The 14,407-nt window shown below is 40.7% G+C and overlaps 1 long non-coding RNA gene, 2 other non-coding genes and 1 pseudogene across 3 annotated transcripts; 1 reads left to right on the forward strand and 3 right to left on the reverse strand.

Annotated features, from left to right (window-relative positions):
• The first annotated feature begins 2,072 nt into the window (after nt 1–2,072).
• Nucleotides 2,073–2,249, forward strand: LOC117967895 (U2 spliceosomal RNA; annotated as a pseudogene).
• Nucleotides 2,250–2,274: 25 nt separating this feature from the next.
• LOC131709472 (uncharacterized) lies at nt 2,275–9,149 on the reverse strand. Its single transcript, XR_009311543.1, has 3 exons — nt 8,966–9,149; nt 8,048–8,295; nt 2,275–2,894 (listed from the first exon to the last, which is right to left on the reverse strand). It is a non-coding gene; the product is annotated as an uncharacterized LOC131709472 (long non-coding RNA).
• Nucleotides 9,150–9,894: 745 nt separating this feature from the next.
• LOC117398728 (U2 spliceosomal RNA) lies at nt 9,895–10,085 on the reverse strand. Its single transcript, XR_004662166.1, has one exon. It is a non-coding gene; the product is annotated as a U2 spliceosomal RNA (small nuclear RNA).
• Nucleotides 10,086–12,603: 2,518 nt separating this feature from the next.
• Nucleotides 12,604–12,794, reverse strand: LOC117967795 (U2 spliceosomal RNA). Its single transcript, XR_004662132.1, has one exon. It is a non-coding gene; the product is annotated as a U2 spliceosomal RNA (small nuclear RNA).
• Between the last annotated feature and the right edge of the window lie 1,613 nt (nt 12,795–14,407).

The raw sequence follows: 14,407 nt of genomic DNA on the forward strand, positions 1-14,407 counted from the left end.
ATTTTTGATTGTTAAGGCACAGGTACTTAAGGGGCAATTGAGGGAAGTTTTTGGGGAGAGGGCAAGCACTTTGGGTGTCAGGGAATTAATAGAAAATAACCAACATTTTTAAAAAATAAAAAAATAAAACAAAAAACAGGTGAAGGAAGCACAGAGGAAGGTGGCAATTAAGGGTTTGAAGGGGAGGGATGGGAGCACAGTGACCGACGCCAATGGCATGCTGGACTGTGCAGGGCTGTTTTATCAGGAGCTCTTTTCTGAGATCAGGGGCGAGGAGATGGGGGCCTCTTTTTGGAGAAGGTAAAGGTCAGGAGGGGAGAGGGGTTGGAGGGGCCAGTCACCCTCCCAGAGTTGGGGACGATTTGAAGGGCATGGCGGATAGGAAGGTGCCGGGGGGTAGGTCTCCCTAAGGAGTTGTCATGTTTTGGAATGTAGTTGGGCCTGTGTTTTTAAAAGGTGGTGGGTGAAATTTTTAGCACCGATAGGTTAGGCAAATCAGTGAGGGTTAATTTCTTCCTTTTTTAAAAAAAAAAAAAGAAAAGAAAAGGGGGGGGGGGGTGAAGAGATTTGAGGAACTGGAGGCTGGTCACGCTTTTGTGAGTGGACTATAAATTAATAGCAAGGGCCCTCACTGGGTGTCTGAAAAGGGTCATGGCCTTTATCATCTGTCAGGATCAGAATTGTGGGGAGGTCCAATGGAATTTCCTTCTAACAAGGGATGCTATTGCTTGGACCGGAGATAAACGTTCCTCTCACATTGATTAGCTTGGATCAGGAGAAGGCGTTTGATTGGCTGAACCAGAGGATTAAGGTTTTGTTGCATTTTGGGTTTGAGGATAATTGTTGTTAGGTGGTTAAAGATAATGTACAGAGAGGTGGGGCGATTGTAAATGGGCACTTTGGGCATTTGATCTCTCTGGGGCGAGGCAGGGCTGTCTGCTGTCTCCGCTTTTGTATGTTTTATATATGGAGCCTTTCGCTGAGGTAATTAGGGACAATAATAGGATTGAGGGTCTTAATACCTGGGAGGGGATGCATCTCCGTAAAGCTTCTCAGTACACGGATGACACCACCCTTTATTTTATTTTTTTTTGTTTCTAAAAACTTCGGACCAGAGTTTGCAGATAATTGAGCCATATGCTCTAGCCTCTGGGTCAAAACTTAAAACGGGCAAAAAAGTCTTCTACAATGTTTTTTGGGTCTTGGGTTGGAAGGGAGGGAGGATACACCAGGGGGTTTGCAAAGGTGCAGTGATAGTTAAATGCGGAGGTTTTCTTTTTACCACAGGGGGAGTGGAGTTAGTAATTAGGCAGGTAGGTTAGCTAGGGTAAAGCTTGTTTGGTTTGTGGAAAATTAGGAAATTGTTACTTATGGGCAAGTGTTGGTTTTAAAGCAGACTAACTGCTTTATTTGGCCAGGGGGTGTCAGGGTCAGGGGGTGTTATTGGGGCTCCAAAGGAGGTGTGGGGAAGGTACAGCCCAAGGGCCTGGATAACAGACTTAAAGACCTGAACTGGCTATTGGTTCTTGGAAAGTTGCCAGTGAGGGAGATATTGTACTGTCACAAGATGACAAGAAATAAGTTCTGTCGCAGAGGCACATGCATTGCTGAGGAGATGATAAAGCATGTGTTCTGGGACTATGCATATGCCAAGACAGTGTGGGCAAAAAATGGGAAGGTGCTTTGATTTGGTTTAAATTTGTCATATAACTTGTGTGGGAAGGTTCTTTTGAATGGGGTTTCAAAACAACCATTTTTACTTTGGGTAATTATTAGTTTGGTTATACAGGTAATTTGGAAATCAAGAAATGTTTGTTGAACACAATGGAAAATTGATTGTTGTGAATCAGTTATGTGGGGAATTAAGGGATGTTTTAAAATGGGTGTTTAGTGCAGCTAAGGAGAGGTGGATATGGCTAGTGTATTTGTAAAAACTGTGTCATTGTCTGGTTTGTTTTTGAATATAATTCAAACATTTTGTTTGTGTGATTTTTTTTTTTGCAATGGTTTTTGTTCTGTAGGACAGGATTGTGCAGTGTTTTCTTGATTCTATAGAACATTCAAAATAGTTTTTTTTTTGTTTGTTTTTTTACATAAAACATCTGTTCAGTAAAATATCCGATACATCCTTTATCTAGGGACCATATATTAAATTGATTTTTGAAACTGGGAGATGGAAGAGGGACTTGCTCCGTCCACTCCACGCATCGACCTGGTATTGCAGTACCTCCAGGAACGGCGCAAAGTGTTCAGTTACATTAACTTACGTCTCTCTTTTACTAGGGCTAAATGTTAATGCTTGTCAGCTTTTTTCTGCCTGTAAAAATGTTGTTGAATCAGATGTAATTTGTGTGATTGTAATGAATTATTTACTGTATATTAAATGGTTTTACACACCAATGTTGTCAATCTTTAATAGAAATTAAAATGTTTTAGTAATATAGTCTAATGACATACAAATCATACAACATTGTAGTATTGCAAGGTCTGTTTTGTCAGTGGGCCTAACATTAGCCATCGGTTTACAAAGACAGAACGTGAACATCCTAGTTTGCATATTTAAAAAAAAAACTAAAAAAAAAACACACCCCACAACAAACATGACAGTTAATTTAGTAAACACCAAGTTTTGTTTGAATAGGAACAGGAGTTTTGTCATGTAGCCTATGTACCTAGGATGGAAAATAAAATTATTTCTGTCTAAAAATAAATGAAATAACAAAAGCGCATAATAAAATACAAAGTGCATCAGTGATTGCCGCGCATCGTGGCCTTAGTAACCGCAGCATGGAGCTCAATTTTGTCCATGACTGAAAATCGTGCTTTAACCCTTAACGGTCTATTTATGCAGCGTCTCAGGCACGTCGGGTCCAATTTATTTTCACACGCGCAGTCTAGAAAATAAATAAATCAAAACATGTTTGTTACACATAAAATGACACCAAGTTAATTTTAAATGATTTATTTTTAGTAAATATATCCCATCAGCTTATGCCCTGGGCTCGATCCAAATCCCTAAACATAGTACTAGTAGTAACCTCCCCTTAATTCTAAACAGCGATCCACTTTTTCCCTGGTCTAATTACGCCCCAGGACACCGGTATTGGACACCCCTGATCTGTGGCTGATTTGACCCAGTTGCTGTGATTTTTAAAAAGTAATGATGCTGTAGAATGAAGTTTACTTCAAAATAACCCATTAAGTGCCAGTGTTGTAATTGAAGACAGGCTGCTTTGTAATTTCTAGAGCATTAACTTGTTCTAATTTTAACTGCATAAAAGTTGTCTAAATGTAATGTATACAATATAAATACAGCTTGTTCTAACTGTTTAAGGAATGTGGTACTTTACAGGTTAAAACACATGCTTTCTGTAGTTCAGTTAACCATGGCACTACAGTGCCACCCCGTGGATAACATTGCCTTAATGCAGCTTCAGCTCAGCTCATGTATTTGTGACGCAACAATAGGGAGGCGTGTGTATGCTGTTCGGAATGCTGGGTTGATTTAGCTCCGAAATAAAGTTGTGTTTTAAAAAATAAATAAAGCGCAATCCAGCTTTACAAGTTAATACAACATGCGTTTGCTGTGTGTGGCTTTGTTCCTGTGTTACAATGCTTGCATACGTCCCTCCCACATTAACTTTAATGGGGCAGCAGTGTGGAGTAGTGGTTAGGGCTCTGGACTCTTGACCAGAGGGTTGTGGGTTCAATCCCAGATGGGAGACACTGCTACTGTACCCTTGAGCAAGGTACTTTACCTAGATTGCTCCAGTAAAACCCCAACTGTATAAATGGGTAATTGTATGTAAAAATAAGTGTAAAAAATAATGTGATGTCTTGTAACAATTGTAAGTCGCCCTGGATAAGGGCGTCTGCTAAGAAATAAATAATAATAATAATAATAATAATAATAATAATAATATCATCATCATCAACAACAACAACTGGTGAAGGAGTGAGCGGAGGGGGAGCCCTCGTCTCGAGGGCAGCTCAGCATTGCTTCTCGGCCTTTTGGCTAAGATCAAGTCTGAAATAAGCTAATGATCAGGTATATGTGGCTTGACCGCAGTACCCGGTGGCTTTATTTCTGATGAGAGGTAATCAAACCCGGTCAGCGTCTTGGGCTGGACTGAAAATATTCAGCAAGATTCTTTTGGAGAGGCAGCGGGGAAGAGATGCCAGAGAGGAAAGTCTTTATAAAGACCGTCATCATCGACTGATTGGGAGTACAGCCTGAGATGATCTTGTGTCTTCAGAGGAACGGGACGGAGAATTACGTGGACGTCACCATGGTTGGGGAGACAAGTTTTAAAGAATTTCTGCAGCAGTGTAAGGAGAAGGAAGACGATGCTCCACTTTCTAATTTTAAAGTGAAGTCACTGAGCCGGAACAATTTCAGGGTTGTGATCGTACATGTGTACAACCCTCATGTGACTGATTCCACGGTTGGACTGTTTTTATGCAGGTATGTAAAGGTGATCTCAGGGGCCAAGTACTTGAGGGACGAATTTGGAATATGTACAGGGAAGAGGCAGTTCCAAGTTCTGCTAAATGATGACAAATCTGGATTTGGTGGTTTTTTTTCATCCACCAGCAAATTTTTCAATTGGGACAGACAGAGGATATCTTTTTTACTCTGGGCAGCCCAGTTTCTGCAGGAAGTGTCAGAGTTTTGGTCACTTGGGAGTGGTCTGCTCTCAGGAGAGATGCAGGAACTGTGGTGAGCTGGGACACACAGCGTCCGAGTGTTCCAAGCCCAAGTGCTGCAATGCATGTGGAGCTTTGGATCACTTGTTCCGGAATTGTCCCCAGCACAAGCAAACCTATTCCGACGCTGCAAGGGGACGGGGAAGGTCGGAGGTAGATGACTTAATTTCACCAAGGGAGGAGGTGTTGGAAGACACGGGGCAGTCTTTTTCGATCCCAGGTAGCCAGGAGGGAAAGGAGGGAGATGGGGGTGGCTGATACAGAGGTTCCAGAGCACAGTGAACAGGAGTTGTTAAGCAGTGGAGAGCGGAAAGGAGACGGGGTGATGCAGTGGGGGGACACTCCTGATGCAGAGCGCGGCGGACAGGAAGAGCCCTTTGTTCTGCAAAAACAGAAGAGAAAGAAGACTAAGGAGGAGACAAGAAGTACATTCTCGGTTTCTCAGGAAACAACCAAGAAACTGGCGGTAATGAACCGCTTCGAGGTGCTGGGGACACAGGATGAGTCGGGTGCCGGTTCTTCACAGTTGCCAGTTCCAGTCACTAGGGGGCGTGAAGTGTCTTCTCCCTCCCAGGTGCCGGACACAGGGGGAGAAAGATAGTCAGACAGAAACAGTGTGTTTATCTCCTTTGAGCCCAAATCCATACATGTTGGGGACATTTTTACAAAGAGAACAAAATGAACAGGACTATGTGGATACAGGAAGCATGGTCTCTTCCTAGGAGATTTTGGAATTATCCGCAAATATGGGACAGTGAGTTTTCTTTTCCAATTGTTTAATTATTTTTGGTTTTCTTTATGTCCTTAAAATGTATTTCAATTAACACAAGAGGGTTGAGGGATAACATTAAGAGGGCATCGGTTTAATTATTTGAGTTCTTTGCATTTTTCCATTTGTTTTTTGCAGGAGGTGCACTTGAAAGATGCCTCTGATATTTGTACAGTAAAGAGTGGAGAGAGAGTGAATCTATGTGGAGTGTGGGGGGCAGGGTGCACTCTTCAGTGGTGGTAGTATTAGTAAAAGGACAAGGAGATGGAGGGGATACAACCTGTCACCACTGCAAGAACGCATTCTGTGTGTATGTGAACTGGAGGGGGCAAAAATTAAGATTAATGTCTATGCGCCTACTGAATTGGCAGATAGTGTCACAGTTATGCAAGATTTACTCGTGACAAATAGTAATGTATCGCTTGATAAGGGCAAAACATCTCCAATGTGGTTCACTGACCAAGGGGTTAAAACTGACTGTAAACTTCAAAAGATACCAGCATTTGGGAGCAGGTATTGGAAATTTAACTGAACATCGCTTCTCAGCCTTTTGGCTAAGGATCAGGCATTTGGCCGCAGTGCCCGGTGGCTAAACAGTTGAGTAGAGCGACGAGAGTATGCCGCAAGACAGTTTTTAGAGAAGGGTTGGAGCGAAGAATACCTAGATTCTGGAGAGGAATCATGGAGGACGAAGAGATGCCGATGATAGAGGAGTTTATCGAGAATTATAAAAAAATCAAACTGCAGGTAGACTTGGGCCAAATCCTGGGGATACAGAGAAATATCTGGAAGTGGCAATGAAGTGTAAAACCTACTTCACACAATTCAGGGAGAATTGCAGAGAAAAAAGGGGAAGAAAACCCACTGAACAAATACAGGGTAAAGTCCAAGGAAAGGAATAACTTTAGACTTAACGGTAAGTCACAGATGAAGTATTTTTGTGCGATTATGTGGACATACAATCCGCACCCATGTATAGAAGAGATAGATATGGGGCATAGAATGGGCAAAGGCAGTGTGAAGTGCTGTTGAGATGAAAGGAGATTTGAGGGGTTTTTACATCCACCAGCTACCTTTCGAATTGGACGAGTAAAAGGTTATCTGTTATACTTGACAGCCTCAATATTGCAGGATGTGTCATGAAGGACAGAGTAGATGCAAGACACAGAAATGTTTGAATTGCAAGGAAAGTGGGCCATGTTGCATCAGCTTGTCCAAAACCAAAAGCGTGCAATGAGTGTGGAGCAACAAACCATCTGTATAGGGAATGTCCAAACAGAACCTATGCAAGTGCCGCAAAAGGACAAGAGAAACAATGGAGCTAAGGCCCATTGAGATCGTTCTGGAGGATATACAAAACTCCCTAGCATACCCTGCTGGACAAACCGAGGAAGTAAAGGAGATGGGTTCACCTTCTGATACAGCGCTTTTGGAAGGAGACAAAGGAGAGAAGGAATAAGGAGACTATTTCAGATTCAGTGCTAGCTGGACTGCCAACTTTGGGGGAGGGTGAAGAGGAGAATGGACATATGGAAGAAAAGAGTGTGAAATCACAAGGTACGATAATTCCAGATACCACCGAGAATAGAAGGCCCTGCGGTAAGAGAGTAGTGGAGGAGCAAGATAAAGGGAACCTTGTACCGGGAACCATGAAACAGAAGCAGGAAGAGGGCAACACCAAAGATGTTACATTAGTAATTTCAAACATGTTTGAAGGCTTACCTGAAATATTAGACATGTCACCCAGAAATCATTAATAGTTTTTTTTTTTTTTACTGGAACAGAGGAAGTTAAAAAGGGAAAGTATATTTAAAAATATGTATGCTAAAAAACTTTTCAAAAAAAGGAGACAGATGAAGAGAAGGGAAGAATAAATGTTGAAGAATAAATAGAATACTAACAGAAGAGAACAGAAATTAATTGGAGGGGGAGATGAGATTAAAAGAGCTCTATTTTCTATGAAAGGGACCAAGATGCCAGGAGGAGATGGGTTACCAAAAGAATGTTTTGTCTGTTTATGGGAGAGAATTAAAAATGATCTTGTAGATATTTATAGAGGTGTACAAGAATGGAAAGCTAACATCCATGAAATCAGGAATTGTACATTTAATTTATAATAAAAGATAGAATTGGAGGCCAATAACCTTATTAGGAACAGATTCTAACACCTTAACCAGAGGCTAAAGCTAAGGAATGTACTACTTATAAGAGAGATACCCGTTTGTGTTGAGACAAAGGGAGGATTTGCACTTACTATCTCTCAAGAGATTTTGTGAGTTGATAGCTTTCATAGCAAAACAGACCACTGAGATAAAAGCAGCAAATATTCTCTCCCATACAGACTGCATCAGGTAGGGTATACATTCCCAGATGAAAGAATTCAAAGAGTGAATGAAGGTTGAAATTAAATCGGATGTTATCAAAAGAATTAACACTGCACTTGATTTTCTTCTGGCTCACCGCTACCACCCCTGCGCTGACTCAGGAGCGGTGAGGAAGAACACATGCTGTCCTCCGAAGCGTGTGCCGTCAGCCGACTGCTTTTTTTTTCCCCCCACTCTGCAGGCTCACCATGCAGCCAACCCAGAGCTACAGCAGAAGAGGACAACACAGCTCAGAGTAGCTTACAGGCTAGCCTGCAGGCGCTCGGCCAGTCTACAGGGGTTGCTGTTGCGCTGTGAGGCAAGAACACCCAGGCCGACCCAAGCCAGCCTGTCTCATCGATCACCACTGAAATCCTCTCCTCCCATGGATTTCGGCCACAGCACCTTTTCTTTTCCAGAATGAGGAGGACTGGTAAACCCAACAGACACGGCCTCCTATAGGGAGAATATTTTGAATTAAGGATGAATAGGACACTTGGGTGCAGTTAGGACACAGCTGCAATAAGAGGTATAAAATTTCCCCCCACCTTCCCCATTTTATACATAATTAGTCAAACACTTCAGGACTGAAACTGCGGATTTAGGACAGAATATCAAACAATTATTCACTTTTAATTCCAAGTCTTTCGATGCACAGAACAAAACCTCTTCAGAAACACACTTATTACCGCAAATAATTTTAAATCCAGAATAGTCTGGATTGTCATCTCAGTATCAATGTGCCATTTAAAATGTTTGCATCAAAGAACATTAACCAAGAAAAAACTATAACTAAAACAAACTTAATTATAGCCAGCATAAAAATTATCCAAAGGAACTTTAACTTTGTGGCTTGGCACTTTCTGTAGACTTCTGTTTTCTTCCTTGGGTTTCTTTTGCTGGTCAGAAATGTTTCAATTGGACTCAAACAAAAGGATAATCTGGACCTACAGTACTCTACCAAAATATAAACACATTTAACCAGCCGCTACTGGTATCAATAGAGATGCAGCATTGCGATTTGTTTATCAGAGCATTTATTTATACTGTTATTTAGTACTGAATTATATGACAAGTTGAAAACTGCAAAGTTCATGAGCAGCACCGAGATTCTTTAGATACCAACCTGCAACTGCAGTGTCCATTACCCTCCAGAGCTGCACTGCATTGTCAGGGTATCGGAGCCTGCAATAGAGGAGAGATACAATGCATGGAGTCTCACTCCCATTCACTGCTGCACAAGTTTCACATTCAAGGACTTGCTGTGTTCAGATTTAAAGGTAGCATCATCTTGAGTTCAGACATATGCTTGTCTAGTATTGAAATCATCAGGACAGCAGATAGACACATTCACCAGTCTACAGGACAGTGTGTATAGTAAACAAGATCAGGTGTGTTATTAAAACTCACAGCAAACCAGGAATCTATCACATTTCCATCCCTGTGAGCAATATAAATCTAGACAGTCCATTGTGGAATGACAAATGCTGGTTGATTTTATAAACTAAATAGTCAGTACTGAAAAGCAATCAATTAAAAAACACCCCTCCTGCTGACCATCTTTACTGCCAGAGACGTGTAGAAATAAAAAAGCACTAATAATGCAAATCCTGCAACCAATGCGTCGGACAGGAATAAGCAGAAGCACGATTTAAAACGTGCAACAACATTTAAAAAACTGGTCTGAGCTCAACTCAGTACCAGTCAGTCATGAATTCTCAGACTGGGCAGTAATACAAGTCATCACACAAGACGCAGACTCGGAGAGAAAGCACACCAGCCAACGAGGTTTAAAACTACAGGTACTTCTATTGAAAACTAACTTGACCTGGCTGTGTTGCAACACAGCACTGTGAGACTCTCCACTACAGGGCTTTGAATGTAATCTTATGACAGACTTGCTTAGTGCCATCTGTCGGATGGAACAAGCTATTGCAGCAAAGACCCATTTGTGATTAAATAGCCTAGAAACAAAGCCAGGGCAGGTTATATAGTCCTACCATAAACTGCAAGAGTTTGAAGTCTATTTTTCACCAGTTTAGTTTCCCCCCGGGAGGGGAGTGCACCGTTCCTGGAGGTACTGCAATACCAGGTCGATGCGTGGAGTGGACGGAGCAAGCCCCTCTTCCATCTCCCAGTTCCAAAAATCAATTTAATATATGGTCCCCAGATAGGGGACGTATCAGATATTAAACTGATAAGAACAGATACTACACTTGATCTTAGCCAAAAGGCCGAGAAGCGATGCTGAGCTGCCCTCGAGACGAGAGCCCCACCTCGGCTCACTCCTTCACCAGTTAAGGTAGGAGGGACGTATGCAAGTATTGTAACACAGGAACAAAGCCATACACAGCAAACACATGTTGTATTAACTTGTAAAGTGGAGTGTGCTTTATTTAGTTTTTAAAATAAGTCTTCATTCATTTCGGAGCTAAATCAACCCAGCATTCCAAACAGCATAAACACGCCCCCCTATTATTGCGTCACAAATACATGAGCTGAGCTGAAGCTGCATTAAAAGCAATGTTAATCCACCATGTGGCACTGTAGTGCCATGGTTAACTGAACTACAGAAAGCATGTGTTTTAACCTGTAAAAGTACCACATTCCTTAAAAAAAAAGTTAGCACAAGCTGTATTTATATGATTGTATACATTACATTTAGACAAGTTTTGCAGTTAATTAGAACAAGTTAGCATAATACAGTTGAAGAGAATTGAGGTAGAGGTCAGTTAATGCTCTAAATTACAAAGCAGCCTGTCCTCATTTACAACACTGGCATTTAATGGGTTATTTTGAAGTAAACTTCATTCTACAACATCCTTCCTTTAAAAATCACAGCAACTGGGTCAAATCAGCCACAGATCAGGGGTGTCCAATACCGGTGTCCTGGGGAAGAAGAGCAGGGAAAAAGGGGATTGGCATCTAGAATTTAAAAGGGGAGGTTATTGTTTGTAAGGTTTACACCTACTAGTACTACCTCGAGGGAATTAGTAGATCGAGCCCAAGGAATAAATTGATCGGATCTATTAACTAAAAATAAAAAAATTTAAAATTAACTTTATAAGTGTCATGTATATGTCTAACAAACGTTACAGCAACTCAAGATATTTGTTACATATTTAACATGCAAGCAGTACTGTAAGGATAGGTATGCGAGCGATTATCAAGAAAGTTAAAGCGTGATTGTCAAGACAAAATTGAGCTCCATGCTGCGGTTACTAACTTAGGCCACGATGCACTTTATTCATTATGCGCTTTGTTCTTTCACTTATTTGTACAGACAGTACTAATTTTTATTTTCCATCCTTGGTACATATGCTACATGACAAAACTTGTTCCTATTAAAAAAAAAAAAAACAAACATGTTTACTAATTTAGCTATCTTTTTAACTAGGATGTCAACGTTTCGTCTTTGTAAACTGTGATAGTTAATGTTAGGCCTACTGACAATATACCTTGCGATACTACAATACTGGATGTGATTAGAATATTACTAAAACATTAAATTTCGATTAAAGAATAACCTTGATGTGTAAAGCCTTTTAATATACAGTAAATAAATCTTTGCGATAACACAACTACAAGTGATTAACGACATTCAGGCAGAAAAATGGCGACAAGCATTTAACACTAGGCCTAGTGTAGAGAGACGCAAGTTACAGTATAACTGAACACACTGCATCACACAGATGCACAAAAAAAAGTATTCCTTTTGTCGTGACATCGTAACAATATGTACCCAGGTGCTTGTGAGAGATATTGGGGGGTTCGTTTAGAGGCTGTACGCCTTTAAGAAGAAAGGCGTGATGGAATATCAGCTGTTGTCAGCTGACATACAAATGCTTAAGTGCAGAGGTGCTGGATTATTACACTGCGGTTTCCTGCAAATTATGATGGAGACCAAACGTGCGAGTACTGTTAAAATGAACAGTTGCATTCCAAAAATGTAGAATAGCGAAACAAAAATAAAATGCCCTGAAAACTTAAAGAAAACAATTTAAATGAAGCAATAAGCTCAATAATTAAGCTAAAAAGTGCAACGTTATCTTTCCCCAGTCAAATCAGAGAGTGCCTAAATAAGCACGGTAATTTACCATAATAAAAAACTGAAATGAAAAAAGAATGTAGCACATACATACAAAAGCTCAACCAGATAGTCAACAAAAGACAACATATTTCAATTTTGTCGTATTATATATTTAAGGTAAGGCAAGTTTATTTTCCATTAAGTGCTCCCAGCTATAATGTTCTGCCGCTCGGCTGTACAGAATTCCTGGGGAGAACCCTGCAATTTAGAACAGGGTTTGGAACAAATATCAGGAGTGGAAGGGCCAAGTTCAGAGAAGAAAAACAAATCTAGGGGCAAAGTCGGCCAATAATCAAATTAACTTGCATAAATTGAAATTAAACTTCACTAAAACAGCTCTCCACAGCCCAATTGACATTACAAGGAGCCAAATTGCTGTAGCGCCATCTGTTGGATGCAACAAGATATTGCAGCAAGTGTTTATACCCAAGAACACGCAGCGCTTTTTTCCCCAGTTCTTATTTTTAGCTATTTGAGTTATGTAAATCTTATATATACTGTATGAAATGAGTGTTTTCAGTTACTTTCCAAAATACGTATAGTAGTAACTGGACAGTACTTTCACCATCTTTCCTTTACACCGATAACATGCAGCCAGGACAAACCACACAGTATCCTCCTGGAATTTCCTAAGTACTACATCTATTTTTCACCAGTTTAGTTTCCCCCCGGGAGGGGAGTGCACCGTTCCTGGAGGTACTGCAATACCAGGTCGATGCGTGGAGTGGACGGAGCAAGCCCCTCTTCCATCTCCCAGTTCCAAAAATCAATTTAATATATGGTCCCCAGATAGGGGACGTATCAGATATTAAACTGATAAGAACAGATACTACACTTGATCTTAGCCAAAAGGCCGAGAAGCGATGCTGAGCTGCCCTCGAGACGAGGGCCCCCCTTCCGCTTACTCCTTTACCAGTTAAGGTGGGGGGGGGGGGGGGGGGGGACGTATGCATGCATTGTAACACAGGAACAAAGCCACACACAGCAAAAGCATGTTGTATTAACTTGTAAAGTGGAGTGTGCTTTATTTCGTATTTAAAACAGGACTTTATTCAGAGCTAAATCAACCCAGCATTCCAACCAGCATAAACACGCCTCCCTATTATTACGTCACGAACACATGAGCAGAGCAGCTGCTCCTGAATTAGGCAATCTTGCCCACGGCACTACAGTGCCACCTGGTGGACATACTGAACTACAGGAAGCATGTAGTTTAACCCGTGAAGTACCACATTTCTTTGAAAAAATTGTAACACAATCTGTATTTATACATTGCATTTACACAACTTTTGCAGTTAACAAAAGAGCAAATTATAATATTAGTTGAAGAGATTTTAAAAAAGATCACAAACACTGGGTCAAATCAACCATAAATCAAATCTGCCACAGATCAGGGGTGTCCAATACCGGTCCTAGAGGCCAATATTCCACTCCAGGTTTAACAGGTAAAATGAGATCATGAACTACTTGGTCTGGATGGACGTTTAAGGCCATTGCACACGGGATCCGATAACGCATCCGAATTTACCCTGCGTCTAAACAAAAAAAAAAAAAAAACATTCATGCATATTCCCTATTGCACCTTGCACACCGAGTTCGTAATTGTTGTACGACGGTGATGTGTCCATTTTGGAATCTAAACAAGTTCAATTTGACGTGCGTTAAATTACATTGACCAATTAAACAGCTGGGAAGACACATGGATTCTAGCAGTTCCCTGAACAAAACGGAAAATCTAATTGTGTGTGTCGTCAAACAAATTACTTTATGCTAAATCCAACAAAGACTTTGGGGGAGGGGGAAAGAAAAAATGTTGACATTGCCGCGGACTTGGGCATGAATGAGATGTATTCTAAAACATGAAATTTTTTTAACCTCACCGCTCACACGTTAACCACAGAGTAACAGCTCTGACTTCGCCCCTCGTGCGACGCAGATTCAGCTGTTTGACCCTCCCACTTAGTCACAGTCGCTAATTGGCGTCAATCATGACGGTTGCCTATTATGATTGGTGGAGTGGCCAGGATTTTGAGAGAGAAGAGGTGGGCATAGAAAATATTTATCTGTCAATCATAACCGTTGCCTGTTATGATTGGTGTAGCGTAAAGAAATAAAAAGGTAAATGAACCAATAGTTCAACACTTTAAAAAAAAATGAACAGACCATGGATGACCTGGGATTTGTAGTTTTAGAAGACATGAAAGTAATGAATGTACAATACCGAAGAAAATAAATGGTTATTATAAATAATGAAACAGTACCATAATAATAATAATAATAATAATAATAATAATAATAAAGTAATAAGGTGAGAAAAATTGTGTTATTTTATTGCTAATCTTAACACTGCATTTATTTTATATATAGATTTAATGACTTCACATGCTTTACCTCCTCCACCACTTTGAAGAAGTTTAAGAAATAATCCTTTATGCCACATTGAATCAAATGCCTTTTTAAAATCTATAAAGCAGGCAA

This window comes from Acipenser ruthenus, chromosome 43 (genome assembly GCF_902713425.1).
Source record: "Acipenser ruthenus chromosome 43, fAciRut3.2 maternal haplotype, whole genome shotgun sequence".
Classification (NCBI taxonomy): Eukaryota; Metazoa; Chordata; class Actinopteri; order Acipenseriformes; family Acipenseridae; genus Acipenser; species Acipenser ruthenus.